The following is a 12,361-nucleotide window of genomic DNA, read 5'->3' as shown; positions in this document are numbered from 1 at the left end:
TATCTGGAACAACAGTGACAGGTTTAGAATCAGACAAACCGTGATTAGACAGCTGTCCATTAGAACCAGGTACCGCTTCCTTGCCTCCTTCCCTAGGAGGGCTAGGTACCATTACCCTGGCTGCCTCCCTCTGTCCCACCCCAAGCTTGTACAGTACCTGAGTGGGTCCAGACTGGCAATCCGGGGTGTTGATCACAGGTTCATAAAAGGATCGTAGGGTGCCAAGATCGGTGCCCAACAGCACAGGCACTGGGATGTCATCTGTCACCCCCACAACTTTTGACTGGCGGCCCCTTCCCCAATCGAGAACAACACGAGCTTTGGCGATGCGTGCGTGTGCGCCACCAACTCCCACAAGTGTGACACTCTCATTAGGCAGGAAATTCTCCCTAGCTACAAAATGAGAGCGAACCAAGGTTAGCTCTGCGCCTGTGTCGCGGAAACCAACAGCGATCTGGTCGTTAACTTCCACGACTTGATGATTTCCGGAAAGTCGAGGATTTGCTGCTCCCATGACGAGGTAGGGGTGTGCAGTAGAGGATGCGCTAGCCACTTCTGCGCTAGGCTCTGGAGACAGCGTCCTCACCTCGGGGCAGGCAGACTTGAGGTGTCCTCGCTGTCCACAGTGGTAACACTTCGGAACATATGTGGCATCAGGCGAAGGAGTAGCAGGTGCAGCATCCGGCCTCTGTGGCTGTGGGACCCGATTCCCACGGTTAGCAGGGGGAGGAGAGCTGGGTTGCATAGGTCTCCCCCCTCTCCAGCTCTGGGCTGGAGGTTTGCGGCTGTCCGGCACACGGGTGGCCACAAAAGTGTCTGCAAGTTCTGCGGCAGTTTTGGCGGATTCAGGCTTCCGCTCCAAGACAAACTGCCGGACATCTGGAGTGCAGCAGTTCAGCAACTGCTCCTGCACGATGAGGTCCTCCAGACCTTGGTGAGAGTCTTTTTTGAGGCCCCGCGACCACTGCCTGAACACGGTCAGCAGGCGACTCTCCAGGTCGGTGTAAGAGTCGGTGTGGCCTTTCTGCAGGGAGCGAAACTTTTTGCGATAGACCTCTTGGGTCAGCTGGTATTTGGCAATAATTGCAGCTTTTATCGCCTCATAGTCATTGTCTTTCTCAGCAGGTAAGTCCACAAACGCCTCCAGCGCTTTATCCCGCAAGTTGGGTGTCAGATATCTCGCCCACTGCTCCTGGGGCAGATGATGCTGACGACAAGTCTTTTCAAAGGAGTGTAAATAAGTGTCCGGGTCGGTTCCCTTCTCCATTTCTGGGAATTTAAACTTTGGAGTCCCAAACGGGCCTGCTGTGGGCCGGGGTTCCGGAGCACTTTGCGAGGGATTTTGGCCTGGCCCTCGCAGTTTGGCCATTTCCAGGTCTTGTCGGCGGGCGGATTCTCTCTCTGCCGCCTCCTTCTCAGCAAGCCACCGGCGCTCTGCCGCTTCCCTTTCTGCCTGCTCCCGGCGTTCTGAGGATTCCCGTTCAGCCTGGCGTTCTAAACGGTCAGCTTCTCGTTCTGCTCTGTCAGCGTTTTCTCTGACAATCTGCATGTACAGCTCAGGATTTGTCTCCAACAGCCTTTGTAATCCAGGTTGCATTCCAGCCTCAGGAAGACAGAACAGGTTGGCATGGGAGGGCTCCTGCCGGCCACCATGCTCCTCAGCAGTTACAGCGACTGGTTCAGACGCGGTCCCGTTTTCCTCTGGGTCTGGAAGTGGGTTGCTTTGCTCCAACCGCTCACTTCCCTCTGCCCCAGTTACAGCACCGTCTGAACCAGGAGTGTGCTCTCCCAGCATCTGCTCCGGCTGGGTATCCAGTCGCAATAAGTTGTCGATCAATTGCGATTTCTTTTTTCTATACGTCATAATGCCTTTTTCCTCACATAAGTTTGCTAGGTCTGCCACTGACATTTCCTTGTATCTTGCTGCAGCCATTTTTGCCAAATAAAAGATAGGATAGCAAAAGAGATTGGGGGGGAACTCTGTGCTACACGTTTAGTCTATATAAATGGTAATGCACCGGTTATCGACCACAGATTTTTGATTTGTTCTGGCAGGTTAATCAAATAACGTTGCCGTTGATGTTCTGAACATACACAAATCCCAGTAAGCTGCCGACCAATGTCACAGACCGCTAGGCCGGTCTGCGGGTGGGTCAGTCGATCAGCGTCAGAAATCCTCTCACACGGTCATTTGTTCATCACGAAGGGTAACCCGCGTTCGCAATTTGATGAACTGACTCACGAAGGGAGCGTTCTGATACCAACCGAATCACTCCACACACATACAATTTAAAGATCTGCCACCAAGCGAGTTACACAGCCCGCTACTGTAATTATACTAGGACTTGGAGAACGCTCTAGTAACCCTTAGCAGTATGCAGGAACCTGGGTCAGATCGTTATATCTGGGCCGGGTTCTCGCATGCGGGTTATAAGTGTATACTTCTATTAAACACAGGGTAGCGATTTCAGGAGAATAGGTACGATTGTGTATGTTCAGCAACAGGTCATAACCGCTAAACGATTTTTTAAACGTTTAATAACAAAAATGCATTACATACAGTTATATACACCTATTAACACATAAACACATAGCTTAAAAATAAAAGGAATAAAATCAGAAAGTTCTTACTTAGTTAGCTGAGCAGTCCATTTGAAGCATGAAGAAAAATAGTCCAGTTTAAAGGTAGGCATTCAGGTTAAAAGTCCTTTGTACACAACATGCGCCCGGTTCTTCTTGAGCACATGTCTGGACCTCCCTAGTCGATGGAAATTGAAGAACTAAGGCGGAGTTCCTCGCAAACACTTTTTACTGACCTCAGTTTTGGGGCGGTTACTACCTGGAAAGTAGGTGTGTTTAAGGCAGGGTTCCCTCCTGGAAGCAAGGTTGCCACCCTCAGACTTAGAGCAAGAAATGTACCAATTTATTAATAATTTGTGTGACTCGGCCCAAGATTAGTGTATCGCAAATCCGAGCCCATATTCATAAGCAGCATGCGACTCTGTATTAAATGAGGCTATACATGCCTAGTCTAACTAATTCGCTCTACGCATGCCGGATAAAGTGGTTTCTCTATTGATTCCTGATAGCTAGTGAATGATCATTCATGTGAATTATAGACCTGTTTCCTAGGTATCAGGAAATGTAATTTTGTCCTTGCTGTGCCAAACCTATTTTGATTTATTAATAAAGTAAATGTTCCCATTGTGTGAAGCTATGAGCTTGGAGGGAAATTTTGAATCTCAACCAGTTTGAGCTGGTTTGGTGGAGATGAGCTGAGCGACCAAATGGCTGCTCCCCAGGGGAGTTAGCCACTTGCTAAATTCCTTCCTGACCTGAACAGGATGTGGGGGGAAGGTCACTGTACTCTCTGCAATGCTCTCAGAAGAAGAGCAAAAGAAAGGTATTTGTTATTCTACCCAGGGCTGACAGTAACTGTGCACGACCATGCGAAAATCGTTGGCGTTTACGCGCACGACTTTCCGTAATGTTCGTCACATACACCACTTTGTATTCATCTTTCATGTGGAATTTCTATACAATTGATTCATGTTTGTGGCAGTAATGTGACAAAATGTGGAAAACTTCAAGGGGCCGCATACTTTTGCAAACCACTGTATACTGTCATACAGAGGAGAAACATTCTTTAGCAGACATAAATAAGTATAATTAGATGCCTTAATTGTCACTTCAGGATACTTTAATGTTGGGCATAAACGGTACGTTTATGCGCCGGAATCGAGCTAGCAGCTCGATGCCGGCGCGTCACCGCTCGTCCGCGCGGATTGATTCCCGCTTGTCCCCGCGGGCACTTCCTTATAAGCGCTTTGTTTTTGCCCATTGTCCGCCCGCGGGGATTGAGCCAGGAATCGAACAATGCGGTGATCGGACACGTCGGAAGTTATCAATTGAGGCATCAGCCATCTCAAAACATAACATAAAGCGTAAATTTCCGATTTTAAACATGACTGGGCTGACCACATGCGCCATTAAATCTAAGCTAAAGAGAACTGTGGCATTCAAAACCATCTTCCCAGCACATGAAATAAAATAAATAGTAACAGTTAACACCATCTTAGCAGCATATGAAACAAAAAAATTAAAAGAAAGCAAAAATAAAAAGAATTGTGGCATTTAAAACCCATCCTACCAGCACAAGAAGTTAGAGTCCTTGTTTAAAACTTCTTCTACAGTTTTGAACCAATGCGGGCCCTTTCACACCAGAGGCTAGTTTCGGCGTTTTACAGCCAAGACCATAGTTGGCGTTTTCCAAGGTAAAATAAAAGTCCATAGACTTTCATTTTACCTTTCACACCTAAAGCAGCTTTTTTGGGCGTTGCGTTTTGAAGCTCCCCGGAGCTTTTTCAGGGCTGTTTACAGCCGAAGTTGGCTGTTGGCATTTCAATGATAGTCAATGGAAAACACAACTTCTGCGTTTTCAAAGCGTTTTACAGCTGACTTGTTCACTTATTTTTATAGGAAAAAAAAAAAAGGACGTTTTCATATAAGCTGTAGAACGCTTTGAAAACGCTATGTATTGGCGTTAAGCAAAAGGCTGAGTTTCAGCCTTTTCTACCACAGCCTCTAGTGTGAAAGAGCTATGTTTCCTTTTTCCGATTTGAAGCCACCCGATAATACAGTGACAAGAAAATCGCTTAAAAAACATAGACACGCGAAAACAGGGACAAGTGAGAGATAGGATCCACAGCACTAGCGAAAAGTGGCTAGCGCGATCCAGGTACAGAGTAGCAGAACAGAAGGATCCCCAGCGCTAGCGAAAAGGTGACTGGCGCATGGAGCACAGCAGAGCAAGTGGGCTGCAGCATTGGCAGAGCAACAGGTACAGTGAGAGTAGTTGAAATTACACCCTGGAAATGAACATAAAACTGGCATTAACCCAAAAGGATTTGCATCTTATTGATCATCTCTTATTGCTATTCTTCATATTTACTGACCACTCAAATCAGGTTGTGAGCACGTCTTCCCAAAGGGGCACAGTTTCAGGTCAATGGGCGATGCAGGCAGTGTGCACAAAGGGAGTGTAGTAAGGTGCGGCACACTTGTGCGGACGGATAGGAATCCCAGTGACGTACTTCCTGCCCAGCAGGGGGTACTTCACTAGCCGGGGGGCGGGCATATGCATATGACCCTGTCTGTGCACCGTGACACAAGGTCATATGAAGCTTAATGAGCACTGCATAGCACGCCACAAATCCAGTGTAAAACAGGCCTAAAAGGAAACGGGGCGATACATATGGCGGCTGCCATATTTATTTTCTTTTAAACAATACCGGCTGCCGGGCAGATCTTTCTGGTCAGTAGTGTCTGAATCACACACCTGAAACAAGCATGCAGTTAATGTAGGTTTCGTCCCACATCCCAAAAACATACAGACAAGTTAATTGGCTTCCCCCTAAATTGGCTCTAGACAATGATACATGCACTACACCATACATACTGCACATAAACATATGACTATGGTAGGGATTAGATTGCCCCTCTGAGGGACAGTTAGGGACAAGACAATTTAGTCTGCACTGTGCTGCGGAAGATGACGGCACTATATTAATGCATAAAATAAATATATACATTTTTGTCAGAAGCATCTGATCAGCATGCTTGTTCAGGGTCTATGGCTAAAAGTATTAGAGGCAAATGATCAGCAGGACAGCCAGGTAATTTGCATTGTTTAAAATGAAATAAATATGGCAGCCTCCATATGTCTCTTACCTCAAGTTCCCTTTAGGTATTTGAGACTAAAGGTAATCCATAGTGAAAAGCTCTCCTAGTTTTCAAGGGAGGGAAAGGAATAGTAAGTGGGTAGCGCCTCATATACTAATAAAGAGAAGCCTTCATGTGGTTATGCAAAGTATTTGTGAGAATCCGCTCAGCTGCCTGCGCAGGCAGGCAGGCAGCCTTTTGACCATTGTTTAGGTTTGCATGCTGCAGGACTCTGGAAAGGAGACCTTCTGTCAGTTGTGCAGCTTGTGTTGCTGAGGGATTTGCATACATTAGTCATGCAAATCCCCTACCTGCCTTCTTTGATGACTGGCACTATAAGGGCTTGATTCACAAAGCGGTGCTAACCTACTTAGCACGTCTAAAGTCTTTAGACGTGCTAACCAGGGTGCTAAGTAGGTTAGCACCGGATTTCTCAATCAGATCGTGCGCTAACTTTGCGCGCGCAAAGTTTTACGCGCGCAAAGTTTTATGCGCGCTAAGTCCCATAGGCTTTAATGGGCACTTCGCGCGGTGCGCCCTGCGCTCTGTGCAGTGTGCGCGTAAAGTTTTACGTGCGTAAAGTTTTACGCGCATAAAGTTTTATGCGCGAAAAGCTTGTTTCGACGTGCTAAGGGGGTTTTCACAGGCGTGCTAACAGTTAGCACCGCTTTGTGAATCAAGCCCTAAGAGCTTTATGTTTCCCAGAAGGCTTTGCTGGTCATTTCCCTTCCATGGTCTGTTCCTGATGGACACTGCTGGAGTGTCAGCCATTGCTATCTAGTATAGTTAATTCCTGGGGGTTGCTTTAGGCTCCCCTTCTAGCCCAGTCAGATTGTATTATCTATATTGCCCGTTCTGTCTTGTCTTGCCTGTTGCCATTGTCCTGTCCCAACGGTGGTCGACAGGAAATGGTTCTGATCTCTGTTCTTGGAGTATAGCTGGTGCAGCGGTTGCTACCAGCTATCTCTTCTGTTCTGTCTTCTGGGATCGCGCCAGCCACTTTTCGCTAGCGCTGGGGATCCTTCTGTTCTGCTACTCTGTACCTGGATCGCGCTAGCCACTTTTCGCTAGTGCTGTGGATCCTATCTCTCACTTGTCCCTGTTTTCGTGTGTCTGTCTTGTCTGCTACGCTTGCTGGAGGCTCGGTGAGGTAACCGTTAAGCAAGCGCTCGCGTCCTCTGTTTCATGTTTGTCTGTCGATGGTTAGTTAGGCGTGCTTGTCTCTATTGTGCTTATCACGTGGAGACCGCGCATAACCGCGTGCACTGTTGCGAATGAGTGCGGAGTTCGCGGTTAGCAAGCGTTTGTTATTTTCCGCATCTTCTCATTGTATTATTTGCTGTGCCTTTGCTACCCTCGTATTCTATTCTGATCTGCCTTGTGTCACGTCTGGCGATCGCACCTCTCGCGATCGCGTTCCTAATTCATATCTGCTGTTGTGTGTGCGCGGTCGCGGGGTGGCAACTGGATTGGCGCACACACATACAACCTGTCCCTTTGCTCTCTCTCATTCGCAATCGCCTCTCTTGCGATTGCGTTCTGCGCTTCGTACAATTCCTGTCTGGCACTTGTGGAGGTACACACACTTGTATATCCTGTTTGAGATCAATTAAAAAATAACTTTTAATTATAGCTAATTAAAATATCGTTGCCTATAATAAATTCTTTTTTGTATCAATTTCTTTTATTTTCCTTATATAGATAAACTCCATTTATACAAGGCAGTGGATAAATTTTTCTTTCTTTTTTGATTACCGGAGGCTTAGTAAAAAGTATCAGCCCCCTGGGGTCCCTGCCTGGAGTTATAATAATGCTAAACCTGTTCTATAAACAAAAATTAAACCCCCACCAAGAAACCGACATGTTTCGGCTCATAAAACTAGAGCCGTCGTCAGGGCAAATATGAGTAAAGTGCTAGGGTGCAAAGTGCATGGAAATAGAAACACACAGCTATTTACAAATCATTAAGGAAAATAACAAATGAGAGATGTTCTCTCAAACAAAGTCAGCTATCTTGTGGAGGTACAGAGGATTGGTTCCTCTGCACTCCCCAGCGCCATCTGCCGACAGGAATTTCCTTCTACAGGTGCGTAGCACCTTTTGCTGGGTGCCTGCAAATATACGCTTGTGGAGGATTTCCGCCGTGTCAGCGCACGCAATGTGCGCTGATCACGGAGAAAGTTCCACAATCGTTACAGTATTTCTGCAGGATCTGCCTGCTTTCTTGGCAAAAAAGATGAGCAGAAGTCCCTCGCTGAAGGTAGCTGAAATAAAGTAAGTAGGTACTTTATTATGTTTCCTTTTGATTTATGTACAGTGTGTAATATCTAGCTATTATTTAACAGGCATTTTTTTCTTTGAAAGGGGGAATCCTGTCATTAACTGTTTTAATTATCTTTTGAATTTAAAGAACATAACTGAATATGAGCACTAGGTGTAAGTATTGTACTTGTTTGTTTATCTCAGTTTTTTATACCATGTTAACAACCAATTCAGCTTACTGAGCTCTATGCCTTATTAATTTATTATGGTAGAGTATAACATAATGGTATATGAAGTGCTATGCGGTCGCCAGTAGTTTTTGATTAGATTTCACATTTCACTGTAACTTAAGTTTTGCTGCTGATTTGTAATGGCTGTTGTAGGATACTTTACTGATTTTTGTTTTGTTTTGTTTTACTAAATAAAAGCAGTAGCTTTGTAAAAATACAGGTCCCATTTATAAACAGTTATTTGTGAAGCCACATGTCACATAATGCAAAAAAATAGACTGTGGTGCTACTCTCATCAATATTTTGAACACTGGAATATATTCAATAAGTAGGGCATATACAATAATAAGTAGGTATATACAATAATAAATTTAAAATGAGCCTACCTGAAGGTTTTATATACCTCCTTAAATGTATAGCAACTCCTGGGAATCAATCTTAGGTCAATGAAGATTTCTTCTTTGGGGAAATTAATCAAGGCAAAATCTAAAAATAGCATCAGCATGAGGTAAGTTCACAATTGCCTGTCACCTGCTGTGGTATCTGTAGTACATAAGCCATTTTATGTAGCTGTAAAGCGAAATATATAGTACAATTTACAGCTCATTTTTATCTAAAACAGGACATATCTGTAATTTAATCTGTCACTATGGCCTCAATTCACTAAGCTTAACTCCTGTCTTTAATAACTCTTCTGAGCTGTTTTACAGTTATCAGTAAAAATATTTCTGTACCGTGTTAGCCAAACAATATATGTACGGTAGGTAGAAAAAAACAAAGTCTTGTAAAAGTAATACCTTTTAATGGCTAACTGATAAAGTTAAATAATGCAAGCTTTCTGGGATCTAGTTCCCTTCTTCAGGCATATTTCTAGATGTTAGCTGTAGTAAAACACTGATGCAGGGAAGCTGCATGAAGATGGCAGTTGTACTGGTTGCTGTTTAGCAGTTAGATGTCAGGTGATCAGCAGGCTGGAGCCAGTGATTGCTTGCATAAGCTCACTGGCTCCAGCCTGCTGATCACCTGACATCTAACTGCTAAACAGCAACCAGTACAACTGCCATCTTCATGCAGCTTCCCTGCATCAGTGTTTTACTACAGCTAACATCTAGAAATATGCCTGAAGAAGGGGACTAGATCCCAGAAAGCTTGCATTATTTAACTTTATCAGTTAGCCATTAAAAGGTATTACTTTTACAAGACTTTGTTTTTTTCTACCTACATTTACAGTTATCACAATTGTATCACCATGGTGATAACTGTAAAACAGCTCAGAAGAGTTATTAAAGACAGGAGTTAAGCTTAGTGAATTGAGGCCTATATGTCCAGATGTGCAAGCAGATATTAAAAGCCTGTGGAGGTAGAATGGTGTACAGTACACTCATTCTTCTGACTTCCTCGGCCTTCACTGGCCATTATAGCACTCCTCACCCCCAGCAAGTGACACCACTTCCCTATATGCAGTGTAGTGCAGGATGTACAGTGTTCAACCTGCTTTCTACACATAGTTGGGTCCACTTTCCTCTCTTTTTCACAGCAACTGTCCCCTCTCAGTATGGCTACTTGCTGTTCCTGCATGTCATGTGACATGCAGAAACCCTTGAGAGCCAGAGGTATAAAGTGCAAAGTAAATTGGAACAAACTGTAACTGGAAGCAGGTAACACACTGGTCTCCCTGCGCTACTCTGCATACTAGGAATGGAGGAAGGGTTATTGTTACCATAATCGGAATGTGTGTCGCAGCTGCCTTGGAAAGAAGGGAGCTGATATAGGCACCCATTATAAAAGCTGCAAACTGTGTGAAGCATTTGCTATGTAAAGCCACAATTTGCATAGCGGGAAGACTCGGCATCCGAATTTCATCACATTGCCAAAGATCACAGCATTGCGGCGGGGGGTTACAGTGTAGGCGCCCGTGGGGGGTTTCGGGTTAAGCGCACCAGGGGGTTTAAAGGATAAGCATTGGTAGAGGAAAGGGTTAGGTATTGGTAGAGGGCGGGTTAAGGATTAGGTATCGGTAGAGGGAGGGTTCTGTGTGAGTAGGGTTAGGCTAAGTCAAAGTAAAATATTGGTAAAGATTACCAATATTTTATTGTCGGAATTCAGTAGTAGAATATCAGTAATTTTAGCGATTCCTTTTTTCCAGGCACATTTATTATATGGATGCTACTGTTACATCCCTGGATGCTATTGTAATATACTGAAAAGAGTTTCTGTTTTCTTACGCTGCTCCAAATTTCCCCTTTCCACTGTTACATCATATTTTATGCTTTTTATCACGTCTTCTCTTTTCAGCTGAGAGGCAGACCTGCAAAATAACAATAGTGTACAAACAACAATGCATCATTGTAGATCATAAGGGTTCAGAAGAGAGTGGCGAAGGAAACTTCTTACTAAAAAAAAATATTATTTATGCTGTAAATATCCACACTTAGAAAGATTTTATCAATTAGATACACTAAACAAAGCAAAATTGCAAGCCACATGAATGACTTTTTAATAAAAAATGCTCAAAAATCTGTGAAGCAACAGATGAAGGTACAATTGATCAGAAGAGAGGCATCGACAGAATGACTAAAATGAGGAAGAAACAGGAGATGAGGATAGCATTAGTATGGGAAAAAATAATCACCGTAGGTAGATAAGTTACAAAGTACACCGCAGTGAATCAGAAACCTTTCTTTGTGTGCCAGGTGAGGCTGGAATTTCAGACTGGACACAACAAAATTCAATAATGGCATTGCAAAACTTAACTTAAACTAAACTGGATCCAATATCTAACATGTTCCACATAACTAAAGTACATTGACATAAAATCTTGCAGGCAAGATCTGAAAAGTGTAGTATGTCTGTATCATGGGGGCTGCCATATTGTATTCAAAACCCAGATCCAGGTATGTATTTTTCAGACACTCATTTTTCAACTCTAAACAGTTCATTTCTGCCTGTAAGTTATATTAGATATTGACAACAAGATTGGGGAATGTGCCAGCAATGTAGACAGGTTCAGCCAGGGGGTAGTTTAGATAGTAATCTTCTCGAAACAGCCTGTGTCCTGCAAACTACAGGTGTGTGGGTATGTGTGGTATTTTGTTTGGATGAGCTTACATATAGCCTTTGTTTGCAAAAGTCTTCCTGAGTTCATGTTCACTTAATGGAATGTAGCTTGGTCTGTCTTGCAAATCAAATCACTTCAGGTTTCTTCTACATTGCCTTAGTCTTCTCCTTCAGGATCAGTGGAGGTGTTAGCCTGATCAGTCACAAGACCACAACAGAAACAGAGACATATACTGCTATGAATTTATTATTACTTCACGTGAAGAAAATAGAAACCTCATAACCCTCTACCCCTGTCATACTCACGCTCGTAGGTCCCGGCAGCGGCGTCCTTCCTGTTTCGCGCGCGCGCGCGTCTCTGACTGCAGTTTGAATACTGTGGCTGGGGGCGTGCGTACGCGTGCGCGTGACCAAACGTGGCTTTACGTACGCATGCGCGGAGCCTTGTGTTCGCGTCTGCGCACGCGTGGCGTGCGTACGTTGGCGCCAATCTGCTGTGGCCACAGTATAAAGGGCCAGTCTTCCCCTGTAACAGGTGCTGTTCGTTCTGACAGCTAGTGTGGTTCCTGGTGACGCTCTGCCTGCTGACCAGCCCTGCTTCTATTTCTGATACTCCTGATCTCGACCCGGCCTGCCTGACTACTCCTGTTCTGCTCCCCTTGATACTTACCTCTTGCCTGATACTGGACTCTGCTATTGCCTGCCGCCTGCCCTGACTCGGATTGTACACTGGACTCTGCTATTGCCTGCCGCCTGCCCTGACTCGGATTGTACACTGGACTCTGCTATTGCCTGCCGCCTGCCCTGACTCGGATTGTACACTGGACTCTGCTATTGCCTGCCGCCTGCCCTGACTCGGATTGTACACTGGACTCTGCTATTGCCTGCCGCCTGCCCTGACTCGGATTGTACACTGGACTCTGCTATTGCTTGCCGCCTGCCCTGACTCGGATTGTACACTGGACTCTGCTATTGCCTGCCGCCTGCCCTGACTCGGATTGTACACTGGACTCTGCTATTGCCTGCCGCCTGCCCTGACTCGGATTGTACACTGGACTCTGTTATTGCCTGCCGCCTGCCCTGACTCGGAT

At 45.1% G+C, this 12,361-nt stretch overlaps 1 protein-coding gene across 1 annotated transcript in view; it reads right to left on the bottom strand.

Annotated features, from left to right (window-relative positions):
* BRD10 (bromodomain containing 10) overlaps window positions 1–9,124 on the bottom strand; it is an 84,367-nt gene extending 75,243 nt beyond the window's left edge. Inside the window, exons 1-2 of the mRNA XM_068235454.1 lie at window positions 9,011–9,124; window positions 8,600–8,699 (exon numbers count right to left, since the gene is read on the bottom strand). The gene's annotated coding sequence lies outside the window, so the exon portion shown is untranslated. The remainder of the gene's footprint in view (window positions 1–8,599; window positions 8,700–9,010) is intronic.
* Window positions 9,125–12,361: the final 3,237 nt, after the last annotated feature.

The sequence above is a fragment of the Hyperolius riggenbachi genome, chromosome 1 (assembly GCF_040937935.1).
Source record: "Hyperolius riggenbachi isolate aHypRig1 chromosome 1, aHypRig1.pri, whole genome shotgun sequence".
Taxonomy (NCBI): domain Eukaryota; kingdom Metazoa; phylum Chordata; class Amphibia; order Anura; family Hyperoliidae; genus Hyperolius; species Hyperolius riggenbachi.
The sequence above is the reverse complement of the archived record's forward strand: the minus strand, read 5'-3'. Positions and strand labels throughout refer to the sequence as shown.